Raw genomic sequence first — 15928 nt, 5'->3', positions numbered from 1 at the left:
AGTCAGTAGCATTTAAAAATATATATATAATGTTTTATATATTTTACCATATATGGTGGATATGTGGGAAAGCCCAAAAAATTGGAAAAGGGTTGAAATGCTTTTGCAAGAGGTTCTAGAGATTTCAATAACTGTAACCCCTGAATTCTTTCTTCTAAACATAATTCCAGAATCAATAGAACCAATGAAAAAATATTTAGCCATCCATATCTTGACAGATGCAAGAATTCTCTTTGTTAAACATTGGAAAGACTCAAACAATCCATCTCAAGATGAGTTAATAGCAAAAATTCTGGGTACGGCAGAAATGGTTAGACTCGACAAGAAAGATGAACATGAGGATTATTGGCATAAATTTTATGACTGGCTCAGAAATAGAATGTAAATTAGTATTTGATAATTGAAAGCCTATGATTAATTTAGAAACAGAATGCATTTCATAACTAAGTAATGCAGAGAACTTATGTATCATTGAAATGTAACAGATAATAATGAGTATTTTAAAATGGTCGTGCTGATTTGAACCCCCTGTTTATCCCATGTCCCCTTGTCCCCTATCCCCACACCTAACCCATAAAATAAATAAAATCGTCATCAACAACAAAACAACAACAACAAAAGGAGGGGAAACTGACATACATGTTACAAAGAAACTACACAGTCTTACTCAAGTCAAGATCCTCAGATATCAGCCGCTCTGACTGATGCCTATATAAAATCTATGCCAGCGCCAGTGAAGCCTTCAAAGGGAGAGATTTCCACAGCTTAGGTGTTATGGCTGAGAAAGTCTCCCCTTCCCCTTTGTCTCCACACAATGTGCCGTTTTTAGTGGTGGGACACAGAGGAGGTCCCAGCAGAGCTTAATGACTGGGCAAGTATACACAGAGAAAAAAGGTCATGAAAAAAGTCAGAAAAAAAGAACCACCACTCCTTGAGAACACTGTCAAAATGACTGCCCACATTTGCAGCTGAGCTAAACTATAGATAGATAATATGCTTTGCCTACATAACATCTGAAATTCAGTCCTTGGTATCTCCAGCTGAAAGGCTCAGTTAGCAAGGGACATGGAGAGTAGGGAAAATGCCCAGGAGTTCCTGTCTGGCATATTGCTGGACAGGACTGATCAACTATTTAGCTCAAGACAAGGTGGCTTCCTATATATTAAGGCAAGCGATTATCAGTAGTTTCCACATGGGGCCCATAATCATGCATCCAATATTTTTTCTTCTTGTGGAAATTGGGAAAATTGCTTCTCTTAAAGCATAGAAAGTTGCCTTACCTGAGCTGAACCATTCGTTCACTTAGCCCAATTGATTCTTGTACTTATCTGAGCTACAGATTGTCTTTGAATGGTGACACAGAGAGAACAGTCATGTAATTCTGGCTTATATGTGGAACTCTCAAAGTCATATCCTATGTGTCTCCTTCTTCCAGTTCAGTCTAAAGCTGTCTTGGTGAAGTTCTTCATGCTGTACCCAATCCACATGAGGTGCAACTCATCATCTGCCAATATTTCCAGGAAGTGTAGTATATAGTCCCGAAATGATCCCAAAATCCAAGTCCCTTATGTCAGCTTCACTTTTGTAGCAAGTTGTTCACCCAGAATCTTTCCCTTTCCCTTTTTATTTCTCTTCTGAGTACTTGTGGAATGGATGAGAAGATTATCTGGGGCCCAAAGTCCTTGAGTTTCCTCCCAGAGCTTCAAAGTCTGATGTAGTTTCTTCATAGTGCCTCTTGGCTGTGTCGTTTGTTCCCACAGGGATGAGAAGGAAGATATATGCACATTTTTTGTTTGTTTATGAACAGCAGCAATCCTTTTGGCATGTCCCTAATCTGTCCTCCAGGGAGATAGCATGTTTGGTGGCTCCATGAATCATCCAGGCATATTTAGGTTTCAATCCCACTCAGTAGAGAGTCTCCTACTACAATTACTTTTCTCCTTCTTTTTGTAGGGTGTGGATTCAGTGACTCTTCTTGGCTGAGTTTCATCCTCTTTCATGTCCTCCTGTGGGGTGTCCTGTATGTCTTCCTCTGCAGGCTGTCTGCCAGTCTCTTCCTTGAGAGTCTGAAGGTGATTTTGTAGTGAAGATTGTCTTTTCCTTCTTTTGCCCCTAAACATTACCCTTTCCCATGGTGCTTTCTCCTCTATGATTATTTTCTCCTCAACATTCTCCTCCTCTGCTTTGTCTTGCTGTTTTTCCACTTCCAATGCCTCCCTTGGCGGCAGCTGTTTGAGGGTTCTGTCTATGTACTCCATCTTCCCTTATAGCCTTAAGTGTGGCTACTCACTGCTCCAGTTCTCTCACTTCCTCTTCCAACAGTGTAAGCAATTTGCCCTTGCTGCATGTGTACTCTTTGTTGTTCTCAGACAAACATTGCACACACTTTGCAGGTCACCACCACCAAGTGTCTGGTCCAGCTATGATCCGTGTTACCTTTTTACTTTCTTCTGTTTGTCTATAAATGCCAAGATCCAGGTCTATAGAGCCTGTGTCCTGAGCACACTCCTGTACTGCAGTGAGTCCTGGACCCTTTGTGCACAGCAGGAGAGGAAGCTGAACAGGTTCCATTTGCATTGTCTCCAACACATTTTTGGTATCACCTGGCAGGACAAAGTTCCATATAATCCTAGATCGAACTGGATTTTTTAGCATGTATACATTACTGAAACAGTGATGTCTACGTTGGCTTGGGCATGTTGTGAGAATGGCTGATGGTCGGATCTCCTGTATGGAGATCTAACCATCTCCTGTATGGAGAATTAGTGCAGGGAAATCACCCCAGAGGGAGACCACAGCTGTGATACAAGGATATCTGCAAGTGGGATCTGAAGGCCTTAGGACCTCAACAGATGGGAAAACTTGACATCTGAGTGTTCAGCCTGGAGGCAGGCGGTGCATCATGGCCTCTCCCATTTTGAAGAGACCCTTCTCCAGTGGTCCGAGGCAAAGAGGAAGTCACAAAAGGAGCAAAATCAGGGAGCTGGACAGGGGACAGATTGTATTTGTCTTCAGTGTGGAAGGGATTGTCACTCTTGAATTGGCTTTCTCAGCCACACTAGACACTGTTTCAAGTCCTCCATACAGAGCACATTACCATAGTCTCTCGAGACTGAAGGATGCCTAAAGTACTATGAGTGCCCTTTGTTTTGTCTTCTTTGCCTTGAAGGTTGCTGGGAAAGTCCACTAGTATATAACTCTATGCCTTTGTCTCCTTGGTCTCCCTTTTCTTTTGTCTTTTCCTTACTACTACTCCCCTCCATGGTCCATATTCCTCTACTGTGCTCTGTTAGGAGTCTGCAAATAATCCTTACTACTACAGCAGTTGCAATCATTTCCTGAGAAGATATGTGTTACTGGATAGCCAGGATATCTTTTCTTTTTCTGGAAGTGTCTCTATGGCATTATCAGTTGAGTAAAAATAGGAGTGGGTGGGGACCAGCAAATGTACCATTTTCTATTTCTGCATTTTTAAATTGGGAAAAACTTGTTCATTTGTATCTCTCCCATTTAGCCTTTAAAGTAGCTTTCTCAAAAAGAAGCAATTGACTTCTCCCCATTTCAAACACAATTCAAAATACCACTGTATTAACAATTGTGAGGAAAATAGTATATTTTACTTGTAACAAATCTTGCAGTCTTAGCCTGGCCTCGAAAGATAAACAACACAACTCACTTTTGTGGGTTAGAAAATAGGCTTTTGAATTATCTTCCCTAGAACATCCAACTTTCACTTGATATGTGAGGGAAGCTATGTGAATGTGGGTTTCCACCAAAGAAATTTATATTATTTTCCATTGTATACAGTACTGATAACCTGATCTGTAATAACCTTGCTTTCCTGATGCTTGGTTCTATCACATATCATCAAATTATAAATCCTTTGTAGTTAAAGAGGAACAATGGAAACCATTTCTTCTAATAGACATGCTAGCAAAAAAGGAGAGAGAAACATGAAGCTATTTATCAGGTTTTGCTGCCTAATCAGTACCATTTGTGAGGGGAAAAATAAATGAGTTTTTCCCTTATTAAGAAACTATATCACTTTCATAAACTGTGATTTTAATTGGGACAGAAATACATTCATGCTTAATATTCCTTAGATGTTTAATAATCATTAAAGGGCTAGGAAAATGCATCATTCCATGACTCCTCATAGAACACTGGAAAATATATTGAAGTACTTTGGTTGGAGACAAATACAACAAAATAAGTGTTTGTATGAACATTGCAGGAATTCTTTTATCATTCACTCACTCATTTATCCTGCAACCTTGGTATATAATTGCCTGTCATTCCTAAAAGATGTCAGAGTGAAGGACATGGAACTCCTCTTCGTTCTGAAAACAGCCCTGTATTTAAGGCCTCTGAGGAGAAAAAATAAACATTTCATAATTAAAGGAACACGTTTGATTTATTAGGTATCTATCTGCTCCCTTTCTTTAACTCAAATGCTCCCTGGGTGCGCATTTCCTTTAGAAAATGGACCGCGTCTCAAAAGTAAAATGGCTTTTAAATAGACTTATTCTTACTATTGAAGAAGGGCAGGAGAGTTAAAATCATCCCTTGGGATTCACTTGACAGTTTTTAGATAACTGGCTTAAACAAAGGATTTCTTTGGCATTGTGGGTATGGTTATATCGATCCACTTTGTGCTCTTCTCTTTGAATTTGTGCAAAATGATAGATCCATGTACCTTTATAGATAAAGGTCTCCAAAAGGGGGCATTTACTTTGGCTTCGTCTTTTACATAGCCCAAGATAATACTGGTCATTTGGGAACATTAGGAGACTATTCTGTCCCTCTGCTGAAGAATTCACTAAAATAACCTCCCCAGATTCTCCAGCCTGTTTGCAGTTGGTTATATTTGTTGGACTGCTTTGTTATTAAATATTCTCCTAAATACCTGTAATTTTTTTCTCCAGTGTTCTGTTCTACAAGGGTGGGCTATCATTAACAACATGTTAGTAAGTCTCTCTCTCTCTCTCTCTCTCTCTCTCTCTCTCTCTCTCTCTCTCTCTCTCTGTGTGTGTGTGTGTGTGTGTGTGTGTGTATGTGCACAGGTCATTTTTGCCTCTTCAAGCTAGGACAGCAGCAGCACAGCTTTTGTGTTAGTGGTCTGGAGGCCATTTTGTATTGGACATAATGTTCCAGACAGCATCATCATGAGGTACCTCAGTATAAAAAAGCACCTCTTTGTTTCACTTATGAGCCTATGCCATTTATGGTGTTATAGATCACTTGATCTATTTTTTTTCTTTTCCCCCCATCTTGAATGGTTGTTTATTGTTGTAAATTGTTGTTATATTTTAATTGTTTTTTATTCCACTTGTTTATTCCAATTTCTCTGGGCTAAGTCTAACATGCCATCCACCACATTGCACCAGTTCAGTCATCTAAATGAATGTCAATATAAACAACATTCTTTCTTCAGTGTTCGACATCTGGAGTGGTTACCTCTCCAAATGCAACATTTGCTTATCATGTATTTGTTTGAAGAGAATGTGTATCCAGATTATATTAAATGCCCACATTATTATAAGTAAATATGTGCAGATAAATAGAAATTTCTGGCATAGTGAATACTTCCATCTGTGATCGGTCTTAATTTACTTGATAAATTTACTTGATAATACTTGAATAAACCTGATCGGAATCTTCCCTTTTGGCCTTCATATGTTCACCAAATAAGAGCATACATTTTGTACTCATAAAACTGAAGCCCATCAAAGCAAATTTTCTCCATGGAAAGTGTTTTGTGGGAAAAAGACTTCAATGAATTATTTTACTGTCTGTTGGGAGCTTGCTTTTCGAATATAATATTTTTTTCTCTTAAACAGAACACCATATTTTGGAACAGAAATCAACCCTCTAAAATCCTTGGTTAAAAATGACACAGATGTTTCATTCTCCTAGGGTTTTTATTATGACCTTACTTCCTGTGCCCTTCATTCTGTGCTCTCTAAGCTTTTGTGAAGCTATTTCAGGGCCTAGATAATAGACAGTCCTGCTGCGTTACACAGAAAGTACAGTGTTCTCTTCTGATTGGGAATGATTACAAAAGCTCCAAACTTTCTGGTCTTTGTGTTTGGCAATAATGTTGGTTGTCTGCCAGAGGTTTGTTTTTAACTCCTGACCAGAATGATGTTAGCTTGGCTGATGGGCTGGGTGTGGAAGTCCTGACAAAATCCATAGCAAACAAATATCAAAGAGCTCAACACAGCTACAGCTTCGAAAATAACAAAGGGTTAGCAAGTTCTGCTCAGTAGACAGTATGCAACAGCTGGGAGTTCTTTGGCTTGGGAAACAAGAATGAACCAGGCATGTCTGTTGAATAACTTCTGAAACATCCATTAGATGCTGTAAGCATATTTAAAATGTTCTTAATGAAACTCAGTTTTCAGTAAAGTAGATAATCAAGTTATTTATTCATAGCAACCCAATCCAGATCTTTACTGTTTCTCACTCACACTCATTTGTTACCGCATGGATTTCCAATAATGAAAAAAGCATTCTTACAGAATTAGAGTTATTTACTAAGACCTTTACTAAGATTGTCTGAAGAATTGAGATTGCTCTCTCTCTCTCTCTCTCTCTCTCTCTCTCTCTCTCAGGTCATAGTCATTGTCAAATAGTAGTAACAAAAACTTTTGCAGCGATATCAAAAAAGTCTTTTTATAAAGAAGAAAACTGGTACCAATGCTAGGGTCTAAACAAGGCCCATTCCTGTCACTTGTTAGGCAGTATCTGCTTTAGGATGGATGGATGGATGGATGGATGGATGGATGGATGGATGGATGGATGGATGGATGGATGGATGGATGGATGGATGGATGGATGGATGGATGGATAGATAGATAGATAGATAGATAGATAGATAGATAGATAGATAGATAGATAGATAGATAGATAGATAGATAGATAGATAGATAGATAGATAGATAGATAGATAGATAGATAGATAGATAGATAGATAGATAGATAGATAGATAGATAGATCCATTAAAAATCTGTTTCATGGGCTGCTCCATTGGACATTTCTGTTGTATACCATGGAATCAGCTTAGCAAAAACTGCCATTGGGGTGGGCCAGTTAAACACAGTATTATCCATGAAATTTACCATCAATGATGTAATTATGAGGAGAAGGAAAAGTTTACAAATGCTGGGTATGGTTATCAGTTCTTACAGTGTTTGGAAACATTGCTCTTCTTTTAGATTGCAAGTGGCCATGATGTGAACAACATATACATGTGAATTGTAGATACACATTCAAATATTTTTTTTCACAGCTGTAAGCAAATTTTAAATGTTTTTTTCTGTTGCCACCACTTGATAGTTCTTTTTAACAGATAAGACAAAAAAAATCTCAAGCACCTGCATTTGCTAGCTTCTAAAATATAATTTGCTGCATAAAAATGCCATTAAGAAAACTAGCAGTGTTGTAAATTGTGTGGTTCAAAATGATAGCAGTGTTGAAAGTTTTTCTTTTTAAGGTATTGTGAGGAATTGAGTGTGAAGGCAAGTTCTGAAGGACTTTTAAAACTTCATTATTACTATCAGAAGAAAAAGCTAGCTATGGGTGATACTTTGATCGCTGTTAAGAGCTAGGTGACACTAGAATAGACAGAAAAGCAACCCCAATGAATCGGACAAATTCAGTTGATTATGAGACATAACTTGTGAGCAATCTGCTGAATGAATGCTAAGAACAGGAAGAGGTCCTTTCCCAAGTGACACAAGAGCTAAAAGGAAAAGAGGGAAGATAGTTCAAATTTCAACACTCTTGAGGATGATTATTACCACTACTACGTTCATCATGCTCACTATTTTTTGTACCTCAGGGAAAAAATCAGTAGTAACTCTGCTACGTTCATCATACTCACAGTTTTTTTGTACCTCAGGGGAAAAATGTGTAGTAATTCTGTAGCCTCAAAATAAAAAGCTACAGCCACTTCTGTGGTGGTTTTTTTTTCCTGATTTTTTCTACCTTCACTGGTCATCAGATTGATTTGTGATTCAGTTCAAGTTACTGTTAAATCATATTTGGCAAAGTAAGGACCTCACTAGATGAGTTGCTGGACATGTTTTTGGAAGCACTGCACCCTCAAATGGTGAAGTGGTGTTATTGTGAAAAAAATGTTAAAAGCAGCAGGTCTACTGTGATTGGAATGGCCATTGGAATGAAAAGAAAGACTCCCTTTGCACATCTAACTGTGGATACTTGTCTAATGAAGGTGATCATATTGCATTTGAGTAAAGACTTCAATTCTGAAGGAAATCAACCCTGACTGCTCACTGGAAGGACAGACCCTGAAGCTGAGGCTCCAATACTTTGGCCATCTCATGGGAAGAGAAATCTCCCTGGAAAAGATCCTGATGTTCGGAAAGTGTGAGGGCAAGAGGAGAAGGAGATGACAGAGCATGAGATAGTTGGACAGTGTCATCGAAGCAACCAAAATGAATTTGACCCAATTATCAGAGGTAGTGGAGGACAGGAAGGCCTGGTGTGCTCTGGTCAATGGGGTCACAAAGAGTCGGCCACGACTTAAGGACTAAACAACAAAAAAGACTTCAAAATCAGGAACGACAGGATCAGCATTTCATTTAATGCAGCCCTCAGACTAAGCTACCTTAAAAACTTCAGTATGAACCTACCCAAGAATTATTTTTTACAGTTTTGAGATGTTCTTTCATTTGCATCAGCTTTCAATCATATTTATATGGTTTGTTTAACTTTCTATAAGCTGTGTGAGTTGTGAATCTTACTTAGGTGTGAACTTTCTATTATTCAGTACTGATTAATGTACTTTATGAAGTCCACATTTGTCTTTAAAAATATGGTCTAAGGTGTGGCAAGCTTTTCCCTTCTTGTGTGTGTTTTAAATCTTGGATTATATATTTCTGCTGAGACATCTCAAAGGAAGGTACACACCCAGTGTAGGAATCCTAAGCATTTGGTGAACCCTTTAGAGTTTTCTTCCATATTTTAGTGACATCTGTGGCTCAGATAAAACTATACTGCTGAAAAAGCAGGTGATGATAATTTTTTTAGTTTTTTCCAGCTATATGAACTTTCAGATCAGGTAATTCATTCATTTATTTATTTAAAATATTTTTAGCCACCTTTCTTCTTATGAAAGACCCAAAATGGCTTACTTCAGTAAAAGACAGTACGTTATACAATACGTATACAGTGGACCCTCTACTTATGGAATTAATCCGTATTGGAACGGTGGCTGCAGATCGAAAAGTCTGTAAGTCGAGTCTCCATTGAGCTACCATGCACTGAAAGCCAATTAATGCCGTAACCAGCCATTTTTATTCCATTTTTGTTCCATTTTGGTTTCTTTCTGGTCTGTAGGTCAATTCTCCAGCTGCAAATCGAACCTAAATTTTGCGGCCAGAGACGTCTGTAACTCAAAAAGTCTGTAAGTCGAGGGTCCACTGTACAAATACTTAAAAGGATCAAACAAATACCACACTAAAAGATGATAAACAGTAGCAACATCAGAAATACTTCCAAAGGGTGAAGTACAACAATCTATTTTAAACCCCGAACAGGCTGCCAGTTATTAAGGGAAAGCTTGCTTGCGAAAGGATGGTAAAGATGGGCCAGCTTGGCATCTTGTGGAAGAGAGTTCCAAAGCCTGGGAATAGCAACAGAAAAGGCCCTTTCCTGTGTGAAGGTGGTGGGACTGAGAGAAAGGCCTCTCCTGATGATGTTAATAACCATGCAGGGGGATGTGGTCCTTAAAATAACTTGGACCCAAGCTGTTTAGGGCTTTGTAGGTTAGAAGCAGCACTCTGAATAATGCCTAGAAATTGATCGGCACCCAGTGGAGCTGCTGTAGCAGCAATTATGTAATCCATATGATGATTCCCACTTAGCAATCATATTTCAGAGATGATATTATGGCTAGAGGGAGGCATGAATGGTAGTTCAAAGGTTTCTGCTGGTTCATTTAGCAGCCATACAGGTGTTTGGTGCTTCAAAGCCCCACAACCTCCACCAGGCACCCACTCTGTAGCAGTGCCCAGAGGAGGCAGGGGCTCTGAAGCCCCGAACACCTGTATGGCCACTAAATGAACCAGCATGAACTCCTGAACGCGTGGTTCGTGCCCATGACAGACAACTTCAGGTTCTTGGGATGAGGTAGATAACACAACAATATGTCTTCTCTCAATGTAATTCTAACCATGTATACTCAGAAAAAAGGTGTAATTCTATTCACAGAAGTTTTCTTCTAGGTAAGGAGCATAGGACTGCAGCTTGCACTTTGTATGTCATTTCTATGTTGATCCCAATGCTCCAGGTAAAAAGAAAATAAGAAACAGAAGCAGCAGGCAAAATGAGAAAGGCAAAAACAATCTCAGATTTGGGAGCAAATGGCAGCTTTTCATTTATTTTCTGACTTCTATATGACATTGCTTTGGGGTTGCCGTATTCCCTGTGATCCCTTTTTCTAGACTTGATACACTTTGGAAGGTAATTATCTGTTGATCATAGTGATTTTCAGTAAAATCCCTTCTAGCATTTAACTACGTGTTATGTTTTTGTTTTTCTTATCTTTGTATTACGTTTAGAAATATCCCTTTATCTTACATGAAGAATAACATACACACCATCTATATCTGAGAGCCAGAAAATAGTCTGCAGTAATGTGGAAAACATATTTCTGTTAACAAACACACAGTGGATGTCACCTATCAATGCTAGGAACCCGAAGGGAGAAAAATAAATGAGAAATAATGGTTTGCCACAAAAGAATGAACCCAAGATTTTCATTGCAATTAATAACAATTTATGTTATGTCATGTGCCATCAAGTTAAAACTGGCTTATAATGATCTAATAGGGCTCTCAAGGTAAGTGAGATATTTAAGGAGTGGTCTTAGCAATTCCACACCATCAGTGAGTTTCCATGGTGAGAGACTGTCTTTTGAGAGACTGTTTGGGATGCTATGGAGGACAAAAACCACTGCCCTAAGCAGTGCCGGACTCATCTTTCATGCTTTTTAAAAATATGTGTAAAACTTTTACAAAGGAGCAGTTTAGAAATGCTTCCACCCTGCCAGAATCTGGGGTTTCGGCCAAGGCTATGCTTAGGATAGAACTCCACTTTGTGTAAATCCGGTTGTGCTGGGTGGGTGGCAGGTTTGTGAGGCATTCCAAGCAGGTTTATGAGAAGGTGGTAATGCCACACTGTAATTGCACCCACAAGGGTTGGGAGGTCAACAACCTTCCATATCCTGAGATTTCAGGGTGACAGAGAGAGGATTAGTTCCTGGCTCTTTGGTATTTCTACAGGTGCTAACATAATACATATACAGTGGTGCCTCGCCTAACGATTGCCTCGTTAAACAACGAAATCGCTATACAATGTAGCTTTTCTCTGAGCCAGAAGTCCTGGTATTAGCTTGGAGTGAATGGAAAGGGCCTTTCAGGCTTTAAAACTCCACCACACAGAAAAATCAGGCTTCATTCTCTAGCTCTGCTTCCTTGAGGTGTGTGTGTGTAATATATATATATATATATATGGTTGTCTTGTGAGAATGTGTAGGTATAGTACATATTGCCACCAGCCACCAGGTGTACAACTCAGTGAATCACCATTTGCTATTTACATTGAGCAATTGTTAGTACTGGTACCTATACCCAATAATACAAAGGACTTAAGCATGAATTTGCAACATGTGCTGCAGCATCTCCAGATTATGGAATGGGGGTAGGGTTTTATGTGTTTTGGAAAAAGAGGGATTCTGAGGGATGGGCAGTGAATGAAAAATTATGTCCACAGTCTGAGGGTGTTCCTTGAGGCAGGTGTGCTAGATGTGTCAATTCTTAGGAAGTCAGAAATGGCCACAGTAACGCATGCCTTAATTATGGTTGATTGTACTGTGCTCTTTGTGGGATTGTCTTTGAGGAAGCTTTACTTGGTCTGGAATACGCCTACAAGGATATGGGTGGGCACTTCCTCAGGAAATCACATTATGTTGATCTGTCAAATATTATGCTGTTAATAATCTGCTTCCAACCACAACTGAAAGTCTTGGTGATTACTCTGAAAGCCCTAAATGGCTTAATCCCTTAAGACCTGCTTGCATTCAGATAATCCTGTCTGCTCCCTAGAGAGACCCTTCTCTGTGTTCCATCTGGGATAGAAGCACCTTTCAGTGAGATGACACAGAGAGGCTTTTCTCAGTAACTATAGCCAGATTATGGAACAAATTCACCCTGTGAAAGCCCTTCATGTCTTCCTTCCTTACTGAGCCATTACTCCTGGAATGGAATTTGATTGCAGATGTTCATGCTTAAAACACTTCACCAGTTTTTGCAACTTTCATTCCTCTGGCAACTCTAATTTTTTTTCCAGGCTAATTTCCTGAAGAAGCCCAGTGAATGCAAAAACTTCCACATTTTGTGATTTAACAGTTGATCTAAAAGCGATTGCTTTTATTTGGATTTAGGATTTTATTATATTTTGCTTCTGTTTTGTTTTAACCACTGACTCTTATTTCTTAGGTGGATGTTTTATGCTTTTTAAATGAAATTGTGATTTAAAACCTTGCACCAAAAGCAGAGAGTGTGTAAATATTTTAATAAATGTATAACTCTTAGGGCAAGAGAAAACAACAAGAAGGAGCTGTGTGTTGCCTTAAAGTCTTACAGATTTATTGTGGCACAATCTTGCATGGACAAAAAGCCACTTCATCAGGGGCATGGAGTACTGTCTTCAGTTGGCAGATATAAATGCATGTGAGTATAGATCACTGATATCCTAAACTTTCAGCTCTTTCACTAGATACATGCAGATACATTTAGATATACATAGGCTCAGATAATTGTAAACACTCCAATATATCATCATTGATCTACTGCCATGGAAACCTCTATCTGCCAACTGAGAATAAAATTGCAAACTTTGATCAAGCAGGCTTTAGACCTTGAAAGCTTTTGCTACACTAAATCTGTTTCTTCTTAAGTTTCCACAGAACAAATTACTGGTTGTTGTTGTTTAGCTGTTAAGTCATATCCAACTCTTCGTGACCCCATGGACCAGAGCACGCCAGGCCCTACTGTCTTCCACTGCCTCCTGGAGTTTGGTCAAATTCATGTTCATAGCTTTGATGACACTGTCCAACATCTCGTCCTCTTTCGTCCCCTTCTCCTCTTGCCTTCACACTTTCTCAACATTGGGGTCTTTTCCAGGGAGTCTTCTCTTCTCATGACATGGTCAAAGTATTGGAGCCTCAGCTTCAGGATCTGTCCTTCCAGTGAGCACTCAGGATTGATTTCCTTAAGGATTCTTTGGCGGTCAGCCTTCTTTATGGTCCAGCTCTCACTTCCATACATTGCTATAGGAAAAACAATAGCTTTGACTATGCAGACCTTTGTCGGCAAGGTGATATCTCTGCTTTTAAAGATGCTATCTAGGTTAGTGATCGCTTTCCTCCCAAGAAGCAAGAATCTTTTAATTTCGCAGGTGCTGTCACCATCAGCAGTGATCATGGAGCCCAAGAAAGTAAAATCTCTCACTGCCTCCATATCTTTCCCTTCTATTTCCCAGGAGGTGATGGGACCAGTGGCCATGATCTTAGTTTTTTTGATGTTGAGCTTCAGACCATTTTTGCGCTCTCCTCTTTCACCTTCATTTATTATTTATTTATTTATTGGACTTATATACCGCCCCATAGCGCTACAAGCACTCTCCGGGCGGTTTACAATTTTAATTATACAGGCTACATTTCTCTTCAGTTTCTGCCATCAGTGATATCATCTGCATATCTGAGGTTGTTGATATTTCCTCTGGCAATCTTAATTCCAGCTTGGGATTCCTCCAGTCCAGCCTTCCGCATGATGTATTCTGCATATAAGTTAAATAAGCAGGAAGACAATATACAGCTTTGTTGTACTCCTTTCCCAATTCTGAACCAATCAGTTGTTCCATATCCAGTTCTAACTATTGCTTCCTGTCCCACATATAGATTTCTCAGGAGATAGATAAGGTGGTCAGGCACTCCAATTTCTTTAAGAACTTGCCATAGTTTGCTGTGGTACATACAGTCAGAGGCTTTTGCGTAGTCCATGAAGCAGAAGTAGATGTTTTTCTGGAACTCTCTGGCTTTCTCCATAATACAGTGCATGTTAGCAGTTTGGTCTCGAGTTCCTCTGCCCCTTCGAAATTCAGTTCTTGGTCCACATACTGCTGAAGCCTACCTAGTAGGATTTTGAGCATAACCTTGCTAGCATGTGAAATGAGTGTAATTGTATGGTAGTTGGAGCATTCTTTGGCACTGCCCTTCTTTGGAATTAGGATGTATGTAGACTGATCTTTTCCAATCTTCTGGCCACTGTTGAGTTTTCCAAACTTGCTGGTATATTGAATGTAGCACCTTAACAGCATCATCTTTTAAGATTTTAAATAGTTCGACTGGAATGCCATCACCTCCACTGGACTTGTTGTTAGCCAAGCTTTCTAAGGCCCACTTGACTTCACTCTCCAGGATGTTTGGCTCAAGGTCAGAACCACACTCTCTGGGCTGGGCCAATTGAATCATGTGTTACTTCCTCTGTATGTTCCATTGATTCAAATGGACCTACTCTGGTTGTAATTTACTGTAGTAAACTATAGCTACAGTAGTATCAATGGAACTTACAGAAGATTGACTCACCAAATTCCCAATAATTCAATGGGTCTACTATAATTCACCCGTACTACACTACACAACAGGGTTTCAAGTTATAAATAAATGTATGGAGGATTTTCTACAGCATTCTGGAGGAAAACAGTTCTCTCTCTCCCCCCCCCTCCCCAGCCTAGTGGAATAGAGAAGTAATCACTAGCAAAAAAGTGGCAGATCCTCCTCTTTTTTGCTAGTAGACACCCCCACCCGAAATCAGGATTTGTTACAGCACCAGCCCAGAAACTGTACCCTTTCTTTGAATGTGCCCCTGATGTACTAGAATGGCACAGAACTGAATGTGATGACATAGAACCCTTCCAGGAGGGATTCACTTATTCTATCCCATTCCTTGCCCTCCTCTGGGAAGCAGCTGGAATCCCTTCTGTCTTACGTGCTTCCTAACCAGATGTACAAATCTTTCACATACCATTGCATTCCTCCTCCTCCTTTCCTCTGAAGCCCATCCTCAAGTTCACCACTCCAGCTAATCCAATGTATGAGGCAACATATCAGATCACAGTGCAAGCCTGCACATGTCTACTTACCTCCCCTCATTTAAGTACAGAGTTCTTCCTGGCAAGTGGTGACAGGGTGGCAGCCTAGCCCCCTTTTCATACTATTAAATGAACAATGAGAAAGAGTTCGCAAAGAGAAAGAGGTTCAGCTGCCTCTTGCAAAGTGCACCTCTTCACAGTCAAAAACCATTACGATGCCAACAAAACAAAACAAAACAAAAATCTACGACTGGTTCTCCATCTGCCATCATGTCCAGTTCCCCAGTGTCTGCCTTTGACAGGAGTGAGACATGTGCTGCACTTTAGCCAGCAGTTATGCCAGTCAGAATGGATGGGAAGTCACCTGTTATTGTTTCAATTTGCCCACAGAGAGCTCAAAAAAAGAATAAAACTGGATCTTCTCTCTCCCTCCCCCCTCTCTCTCTGTGTTTGTAAAAAGTGTATATTTGATACTTGTATGATAAATTTACCTAGTACAGAGGGAAAAGCTGGATCTGATCTTCATTTTATCCACCTCACACATGGGAATCTGATAAGCAGAAGAACTCCTCAGCGTTCTGGAAAAGATGTACAGAACTCTAATCTCATGTCTATAGCATGGACACAATGACACGTGTATCTCCAAGCAGCATTGCTATTCTGAAGAAGGAGAGTCTTGAATTGATATCAGATCTTCTTTTTTTTCTCTCTGTTAAGGTGAGAATGAAATGAAAGCAATACACTGAC

At 39.6% G+C, this 15928-nt stretch overlaps 1 long non-coding RNA gene across 1 annotated transcript in view; it reads right to left on the bottom strand.

The window, feature by feature from the left end:
• The window catches only part of LOC144586148 (uncharacterized), a 47948-nt gene extending 34731 nt beyond the window's left edge, over positions 1–13217 (bottom strand). The window contains exon 1 of the long non-coding RNA XR_013540900.1: positions 1281–13217. This is a non-coding gene — a long non-coding RNA (uncharacterized LOC144586148). The remainder of the gene's footprint in view (positions 1–1280) is intronic.
• Positions 13218–15928: the final 2711 nt, after the last annotated feature.

Source organism: Pogona vitticeps, chromosome 1 (assembly GCF_051106095.1).
Source record: "Pogona vitticeps strain Pit_001003342236 chromosome 1, PviZW2.1, whole genome shotgun sequence".
Classification (NCBI taxonomy): domain Eukaryota; kingdom Metazoa; phylum Chordata; class Lepidosauria; order Squamata; family Agamidae; genus Pogona; species Pogona vitticeps.
This window is presented reverse-complemented; position numbering and strand designations above follow the sequence as displayed.